The sequence below is a fragment of the Panthera tigris genome, chromosome A3 (genome assembly GCF_018350195.1).
Source record: "Panthera tigris isolate Pti1 chromosome A3, P.tigris_Pti1_mat1.1, whole genome shotgun sequence".
NCBI lineage: Eukaryota > Metazoa > Chordata > Mammalia > Carnivora > Felidae > Panthera > Panthera tigris.
The window spans coordinates 23629242-23639240 of NC_056662.1; positions in this window are offsets into that span (position 1 = coordinate 23629242).

A 9999-nucleotide genomic window follows, 5' to 3' on the forward strand; every position below is an offset into this window, starting at 1 on the left:
GGGTGAATAGATGGATCGATGAGTGGACAGTTGGAGTGAAACAGACAATCTGCAGCCAAAGGAACCTGAGAAGGGAACACTTTGATAAGAGCTATATTGTTTCTTTTCTCCTATAAGAACAACACCAAAAAGTTCTTAATGGTTACTTTGAGAAAAAGAGAAAGTAAATGGGGGAGAAGAGGACCCCAAAGTGAAAGGCAAATTAGGGAGAAAGGAAGAAACATCACAGACACTGGACAGAGAAAAAGATGCAAAGAATCAGTGGTGTGGGAATCCACCCCCAGGGAAATACTCCTGCAACGAGTACTGTGCAAGAATGTTCAATACAACCATATTTGGAATAAAGAGAAAAGAAACAATTTCTTTGCCTCAGGGCCTTTGCATATAATAGGCCTTCTACTTAGACTGTTTTCCCCTAGCTCTAGGCTTAACTGATAGTTTCCCCTCCTTCAGTCCTCAGCTAAATGATACTTCCTCAGGTAGGTCTTCCCTGACCATGCTATCTAAAATAATATCCTATCAGGGCTCCTGGGTGGCTCAGTTGGCTAAGCATCTGACTTCAACTCAGGTCATGATCTCGCAGTTTGTGAGTTTGAGCCCCACCCACATTGGGCTCTCTGCTGTCAGCGTGGAGCCTGCTTCAAATCCTGTCTCCTCCCTCTGCCCTTCCCTGACTCATGCTTTCTCTCTGTCTCAAAAATAAATATAAAAAAAAATTAAAATAATATCCTATCATTTTCTATCATAGTACCCTCTTTCATAGTATTTTCCACTTACTAACATTTTTTGTTTACTTATTATCTTTCTCCCCCTCTAAAATTTAAGTTTCATGAGGACAGGAGACTATATCTGACTTATTCCCAGCATTTAGCACAGAGCCTGATACATTGTAGGTGCTAAATAAGCATCCATTCAATGACTGAATCAAGTCAGCGTTAGTGTTATGAAGGTTAATAGCATAGAATCCATCAGAAAACTGCACAATATGTTTTAAGACCATGAGAAGTAAATATAGCTTTCAGACTACCTATGAAGGGTAAAGAATAGACGGGCATTAACACCAAACAGATCTTCAATCTTTGTAAAGGAGATTTGTTCACTCTTTCTCTCGTTTGTTTATTCATTCACCCTGCAAACATTTACTGAACATCTATTGCGTACTCATATTGGATATTAATACAATGTATTAACAGAATACATTGGAAATTGTGTTAAAACATAAAGTAGTACAACTGGGGGGCACTTGGGTAAATCAGTTGGTTAAGCATCCAACTCCAGCTCAGGTCATGATCTCGTGGTCTGTGGGTTCGAGCCCAGCGTCGGGCTCTGTGCTAACAGCTAGGAGCCTGGAGCCTGCTTCAGATTCTGTGTCTCCCTCTCTCTCTGCCCCTCCCCTGCTTGCACTTTGTCTCTTCCTCTCTCTCAAAAATAAATAAACATTAAAAAAAAAAATAGTAGTACAACCGGGTATTTTGTGTGGGCCAGAGCAGAACGTAGAGTTAACTGATGTGTGAACGTGAGTAACATTATCCCCTAGAGTCTGTTCTCTAGACTTTGCAAGTACATCAGCCTTCAAGTGCTCTTCAAAGTGCCAGGAACTTTTGGGACAAACAAACTAGTAATCATACACGTCACTTGAATTGCTTGAGGCCCAAGTGCCCTCTGAGAAAAGACTTAATCCAGACACAATTAGAGTCTGGCCATGTTCACATCTGTCTGATGAACCAGAGTGGGAAGAAGTTCTCAAAGGAGGCTGGATTGGAGGGAAAGACAGTAGATCGGTGGGAAGAAAACCAACATGAGTCCCCTCCAGGCTTCTTCCTCTATGCTCCAAATTCCATCTCTGGGAACATGCTTTATATCCTAACCCTCTCCCAGGGCTATCATATGGATCCTGCACCCCAGCCTTGTTCATTATTTATAGATATTTCCTCCCCTCCCACCCCCCATGCCAAGAGGCTGCCTGGAGTGACTGACTTTTTTTCTTTTTAAAATTATATATGTGAAATTTCAAAGGGAGGTGCTAAAACACCATATGTATTTTTTTCTAATGACCTAAAATCTATTTTAAAGTTCTTAAATCCCTTATCTATGGGGTCAAGAGAGTGGAGGATAGAAAATTTTTGTGGAGCTATTTCTGGCTGTGAGTCTCCACCCTTCTTGGAGAAGATTTAATGGCTCAAGCCAGGTGACTGGAAGAGGGGACTTCCAGAGGGTTTGAGGTACCAAATCCGTCCCCATTGCAGTTAGAGAACATAGTGACTGGATCTACCTCCTGCCTGGGAAATCTAGCAACAAGGGACAAGCCTGATAACTGCTTTGGTAGCAGGCTAAGGAGAGTGCTGCTGTGTTGGGATTGGCATGCTCTCCCAGAATTTGTCAAGAGATGTTTTCTGTAGGCCAGATGTGGGCTCAGTAAGAGAAAGCCTGCCTAGGCCTGTCCTGGGTCCTGTTCAGTAGGGCCTCCTAGAGGGGTAAAGAGACCCCAGAAGTCAGAAGACAAATGACCACTGGCAATAGAGAAGCCTTTGCTAAGGGAAATTCAGGAGAGGGGCCCAGCAGGGAACCCCTAAAGAGCCTGGAAAAGTATCCCATGAAGCTTTGATGATGGAAAGGAACAGCTATAAACATCTGCCAGACCCAGAAAGCATAAAGCCAATGACATTACTAGTTCAAAGAAGACTTTTCCCACTCCATATCAACACCTTGAGTGACGGAAGCAAGGAGGGGAAAAAACTGAGGAAAAATCCTGACCATTCCCCTCTTTCTCACTACAAGCTAACAGTCTGAAGCAGAGCTAGAGACACAAAAAGAATATAGTATCTTGAAGTAGATTGTGAGCAACTTGCTCCTGTCCATCTGAGTCTATTCATTCCTCATTAAACAAATATTGATTGAGTACCGGGGCGCCTGGGTGGCGCAGTCGGTTAAGCGTCCGACTTCAGCCAGGTCACGATCTCGCGGTCTGTGAGTTCGAGCCCCGCGTCAGGCTCTGGGCTGATGGCTCGGAGCCTGGAGCCTGTTTCCGATTCTGTGTCTCCCTCTCTCTCTGCCCCTCCCCCGTTCATGCTCTGTCTCTCTCTGTCCCAAAAATAAATAAAAAACGTTGAAAAAAAAAATTAAAAAAAAAAAAAAAAAACAAATATTGATTGAGTACCTACTATGTGCCAAATCCTGAGCCAGACCCTGGAAGAGACCCAAAGAACAATAAACACATGGACCCTGCTTCAGTTCACGGACTCACATGGGAGGCAGGCAAATACATGCATACTGCACACACAAACACACTAACTCTTATAAAGAGGGAGTTGCTGGCTTCATAGAGGTGGTGATACTACAACCTGATTGTGAAGGGTAAATCTGCTGAGCAGAGAAAGGCAGGGAGGGCATTCCAAGCAATGTGCACAGCAGAATGGTGTGCAAGGGCATAGCATGTTTGGGGACTGTGGGGATTTTCTCTGGGCACTCCTCTTGCTGATTCTACCACTTGGTTGGATTGTATGAATTTTCTTGGACTGGATTATTAGATAATAATACAGTCCCTTTCATCTGCTGGATATTTTCCCCCCTGGCCCCACCCTGCCTCAGCTTGACAAAGTCAAGCTCTAAGTAACTGACTCATCCAAGCCTGACATTTCTTGAAGTGGGTGGCATCTTTGTACCACCATTCAGGACTTGGGCAGCAAAGGATGTTTGTTGACAGCTCCCACAGGACCAGGTCCTCTCCTTCCTCAAAAAATGAGCCCTTAGTTATATTTTAACCCGAGACTTTATCTGCTGCCTCATGTGACACAACAACTAAGCTCTAAGATTCCAGGCAGGAGGGGCGCCTGAGTGGCTCAGTCAGTTGAGCATCTGACTCTTGATTTCGGCTCAGGTCAGGATCCTAGGGTTACGGGATTGAGCCCCACATCGGGTTCTGTGCTGAGCATGGAGCTTGCTTGGGATTCTCTCTCTTCCTCTGGACTTCTCCCTGGCTCTCTCTCTAAAATAAAATAAAATAAAATAAAATAAAATAATAAAATAAGATATTCCAAACAGGAATCAGATGGAAGAACATAGTCAAAAGAGCATTAGGCTTGGAGGCAGACACACTCGCCTGGGTTTGAACTGGTCCTGCTTTATGTCTTTAAGCAATCAACCTCCCATCTCTGAGCCTCAAATCCCTAAGTGCAAAATAAGGGTAATAATACTCACCCATTAGGATTTTATATGCAAAATGAGAGATAAAATTAGATGAAGGGAGGGAGGAGTAGAAGTCTAGCAAGAATCTGAACTTTCTGAGTTCGAGAATGACAATAAGAAGAAAAAAAAAATGACAATAAGGTTTTCAGGTCCCAAATATTAACAGTGATGACCTCTAGGGAGAGACACTAGGGAGCACTGTGGAGGGGACTTGCTCTTTTAATTAAAAAGCTTTGCTATTGTTTGATTTTTTTTTTTTTTTACAACGAGCATGACTTTATTTTGTAATTAAAATATATTCAGTATGGGGCACCTGGGTGGCTCAGTCGGTTAAGTGGCCGACTTCGGCTCAGGTCATGATCTCGCTGTCCGTGAGTTCGAGCCCCGCGTCGGACTCTGTGCTGACAGCTCAGAGCCTGGAGCCTGTTTCAGATTCTGTGTCTCCCTCTCTCTGACCCTCCCCCGTTCATGCCTGTCTCTCTCTGTCTCAAAAATAAATAAACGTTAAAAAAAATAAAAAAAAATATTCAGTATGGATATCATACTTCAATAAAAAGTTTTTAAAAATATTGCATAGAAAGTCACCCAGGAGACTGATAAGAGCATTTGCTTCTGGGAAAGACTGGAAGAACTAGGCCTTTCTGTGTATTCTTTTGTACTCTTTGAATTTTTTTTATCATAAATTTCTATTATTTCGCTAATATGTATAATTTTAAAAGGGTTTTTAAATTACTTTTATTTTTTTAAGTTTTATTTATTTTTGAGGGAGAGAGAGCACGTGCACAAGCAGGCGAGGGGCAGAGAGAGACACAGAATCCAAAGCAGGGTTCAGGCTCTGAGCTGTCAGCATAGAGCCTGACAGAGGGGCTGGAACTGTGAGATCATGACCTGAGTAGAAGTCTGGCACTCAACTGACTGAGTCACTCAGGCGCCCCAAAGTTACTTTTAAAATAAAAATATTAAAAAAAAAATTTAGAGAATAAAAGTGAAAAATGTATGGTTACTTTACTCATGCCCCACACCTGGAACGGACAGAAACACACATACACCTGCACACAGTTTCCAGATTATAGTATCTCAGGGAATGGTACGGATTGACCTAGGCCCTCCCTATGGAAAGGTGCAGTTCCCGAGAAGATCAGGTGGGGGAGCCATTGAGAGCTCACTGCAGAAGAGCCCCTAGGAGTGGCAGCTCTTGGGAAGTCTGAACAATACAAACAGAGAGCACCAGGGTGGCTCACCCAGTTGAGCATCCAACTTCGGCTCAGGTCATGATCTCACAGTTGGTAAGTTCGGCCCTGCGTCGGGCTCTGTGCTGACAGCTCAGAGCCTGGGACCTGCTTCAGATTCTGTGTGTCCCTCTCTCTCTGCCCCTCTCTCTCTGCCCCTCCCCTGCTAGTGCTGTCTCCTTCTGTCTCTCAAAAATAACTAAACGTTGAAAAAAAAAAAAAACAGAATGATATTTAGAGAAAGGATTAGGTGGCTGTGTTCTTGGGAGTGGGAGGGCTCTCTGGGCACCCTAGATGGGAACAGCGTAGGCCCCACAAATCAGAAGAAACACAGGGGGAGGGTCAGGGGCTCTGGGCCCTCTTCCCAACTATCCTTAATATGCAGAGTGATGATACCAGGAAAGATCAATCCTTCCTCATTGTGGGACGCGCTATGGATTCAGAGTCATGTGTATGGGTTGAGTCCTGCCTCTATCATTTCTAACTATGTGACCTACTGTTGGTCACTTAACTTTTCTGAAACTCAATGTCCTCATTTGTGAACAAAGATAGCATATTAATAACTGAATCCTTTTTTTCAAACTATAATTTTTGGAACTTCTGTATGCTGGTCACTGAAAGAAAGGTGCTTTATATGTATGTAAATATAATTTAGTTCTTAAAAGAAGGTATTTTTATCGTAATTTTAGACATAAAGAAACAGATTCAGAGAAGTGATTATTTTTAAGTAATTGCTCTCCTCATTATGGGGCTTGAACTCACAACCCCAAGATCAAGACTCACATGCTCTGCTGACTCAGCTAGCCAGGTGCCCCGAGAAGTGATTTTTTAAAAAAGTATAGATGATAGGGGCGCCTGGGTGGCTCAGTCGGTTAAGCGGCCGACTTCGGCTCAGGTCATGATCTCGCGGTCTGTGAGTTTGAGCCCCGCGTCGGGCTCTGTGCTGACAGCTCAGAGCCTGGAGCCTGTTTCAGATTCTGTGTCTCCCTCTCTCTGACCCTCCCCATTCATGCTCTGTCTCTCTCTGTCTCAAAAATAAATAAACGTTAAAAAAAATTTAAAAAAACAACTATAGATGATAGGTAACATTTATGTACTACTTACTATGCATGAAACACTATTCTTTTTTTTTTTTTTAACTTTTTAAGCTTTATATCTGAGAAAGACAGAGACAGAGCATGAATGGGGGAGGAACAGAGAGAGAGGGAGACACAGAATCCGAAGCATGCTCCAGGCTCTGAGCTGTCAGCACACAGCCCATCACGGAGCTCAAACCCGCAAGCTGCGAGATCATGACCAGAGCCAAAGTCAGATGCCCAGCCAGCTGAGCCACCCAGGCGCCCCAGCATGAGACACTGTTCTGAGAAGTTACAACAATTGATAACAACTCTATAAGGTAGGTATATTAACATTATTCTCATTTTATATGGGAGGAAACTGAGGGATGGAGAGATTAAACTAGCCTAAGATTCCACAGATGGTGAATTGAGGAGCCAGAATTTGAAGGTAGGTAGCCTGGCTCTTAATCATGTTACATGTCAATCTTTCCTTCATAAAACTCTCCACTGGGTTTCTCACCTCACTAAAAATAAAATCTAACTTCCTTTTCTCTGGTTTGCAAGGGCATACTCAAAGTGGTTCAGGCATGATCTGACCTCATGTCCTATCATTCTCCCCCTTGTTCACTCTGCTTCAGCAGCACCAACTTCTCTTGGTTCCTAGATTTGTGGAGCACATTCCTGCCTCAGGACCTTGGCATTCACTGTTCCTTCCGCCTGGAATGATCATCCCCCAGACCTTTGCATGGCTCATTCTCTCACTACATCCAGATCTCTACTCAAACTTCATCCCCCTCAAAGAGATATTCCTATCTAAAATAAACATTCCTTTAATCCTGCTTAATCTTTCTTCACAGCACTTAGAATTCTCTGAAATTATGTGTTTGTTTGCTTATTTGTCTCTTCCACCAGAATGCAAGCACAGACTTGGTTGTCTTGTCCACTGCTAGATATTCAGTGCTCAGGTGTGGGACCCACCACACGATAGGCACCCAATATATAGTTGCTGAATAATTAGGTACATAAATGAATGAATATCCAAGGTGACACGATTTTAAATTTTTTAAAAAATGTTTATTTATTTTTGAGAGAGGGAGAGACAAAGCACGAACAGGAAAGAGGCAGAGAGAGAGGGAGACGTAGAATCTGAAGCAGGCTCCAGGCTCCAAGCTGTCAGCACAGAGCCTGATGCAGGGCTCGAACTCATGAACTGTGAGATCATGACCTGAGCTGAAGTCAGATGCTTAACTGACTGAGCCACCCAGGTTCCACCAAGGTCACACAATTGGTTAGAGGCAAAGGCAGGACAACAAACTGAGTTGTCTGGTCCTGGAGGCTATGCTGTTAGCCATTGTGCTGTGCTAGACTGGCTCTGAGAGATGCTGGGAGGTTCAGATAGTATAATGAATGTGAAACCACTTTGAAAATTGCTAAGTGCCTGAAAAAAAAGGTAAAGATTATTATTATTATTATTATTATTACTCAGTTCACTGCTTACTCATCTGTGAAATGGGGATAATACTCTGGCCTGCCAACTTTAAGATGATGTTTTGTGGAGTGCCAATGAGATAATGGATGGGGAAACATATAAAAGTTAAAGGCTTTACATGGTAGAAGGGACTGTACAGATTATTTCCATGCCAGTGGCTTCCCAAGGCTCCCATCCTCTACCTAGAGTTTGACATTAATATTGCTGACAGGAGTGGGGGAAGTAGGGGGACATGAGGGACCAAGGGACTCTGCGTCCCAATAATTAAACATGTTGGGACTGAAGCATTGCCAGCGGCAGCATCTGGTTGTAATTACCAGAGGGGACTGAAGTGATTAGTCACCTTTATAGTGAGAGCCAGGTCGGTCCCCTGGGTTTCTCCCTGGAGAGAGCCTTCTCAGCAAGCTCAGAGTCCCCTTTTCCTGCTCCCACCCCATTTCTGGAGTTCCCTGATCCTCAAACAATAGCCCCTGCTCTGAGACTCCTTCATGTCCCCAAAGTCCCAGCTCTGCTCTGGGACTCCCCCATGTCCCCAAAGTTCCAGTGCATTGGATGAGACCTTGACTGAAAGCCAAGAATACCAGAATTGCCCCCAACACTTTTTATTTCTTGTGTTTCTAGAGGCCAGGTTAGGATTCTTGGGTACAAAATGTATCAAAGCAGGAATTAGGCTTAAAAAGTAATTTAACCCTCCTGAACTTCAATTTCTTCATCTGCAAAATGTGGCTACCAGGAGCACCTTCATCACAGGATTATTGTGAAGATAAACAAGGTAAAAATACCAAGGCTAGAGTCTAGGGGTGCCTGGGTGGCTCAGTTGTTTAAGCAACCAACTCTTGATCTCAGGTCAGGTCTTGATCTCAGGGTCATGAGTTCAAGCCCCGTGTTGGGCTCCGCACTGGGCATGAAGTCTACTTTAAAAAAAAAAAAAAAAAGCCTAGAGTCTAGCTTACTTGAGTACCTGCTCAATTAATACTAGCTATTATTATTTGTCAGGTGCTAAGCTAATCACTTTTTATGATTAATTTAATCGTATCCCCACAAAAACCCTATGAGGTAAGTACTGTAATGATCCTCATTTAGAGTTTCAGAGAGGTTTGGAAGCTTCCAAAAATCGCACAGCACACTAAGCCATTTTGCAGAACCAGAATTCTAAACCAGGTGTGTTTGCCTCCAGGGCCCTTACTCTTTATCAAACTGTGTACAGGGACATCTTAGTGGTTTGATTCATTCATCCGTTCATTTATTCACTCAATCAAGTTTACAAAGTGCCTAATAAGTAGCAAGATAGAATCCCTCCCTCTAAGGAACTCAGAGTCCAGCAGGGAAGGTGTGATATGTCCACAAGTAACCACACCTGGAAGTAGAAAATTATGGCTTTTGTATATAAGGGCCAGTGGAGATTTATTCATCTATATAACACACACTGAGAATCTGCTATGTACTGAACACTACGCCCAGCACTGGGAATAAGTGAAAGATAAATATGGCACAATCTAATCATAATCTAATGGGGTAGACAGAAATTTAAATACGTTATTACAGTTGTAAGGAATTAAGTTGTGATTTTAAAAGTAGGAAAAAAGTAAATGGGCACCTGGGTAGCTCAGTCAGTTAAGTGTCTGACTCTTGATTTTGGCTCAAGTCATGATCTCACAGTTTTATGAGTTCAAGCCCCGTGTTGGGCTCTGTGCTGGCCATGGGAGCCTGCTTGGGATTCTCCCTCTCTCTCTGCCCTTCACCCCACTCATGCTCTCTCTATCTCTCTCAAAATAAATAAATAAACTTTAAGAAATGTGCAAAAAGTACATAAATAGGGTAGAAGAAATGAGTTGTGTTCGAGACAGGGGACAGAGGCAGAACTGGGTAACCTCTGAGCCACCAAAGCAGAAAGGAGCACAGAAAATGTGTGATGACAATTCAGGAGCATGTATTTTCTGGTGGATGAGGGAAGGCTTCATGGAGGAGAGGGCACATGAGCTGGCACTTTTCAACAGGTAAGTTTTAGAGGGGAAGAGTTAGAACAGAGATATCCTGG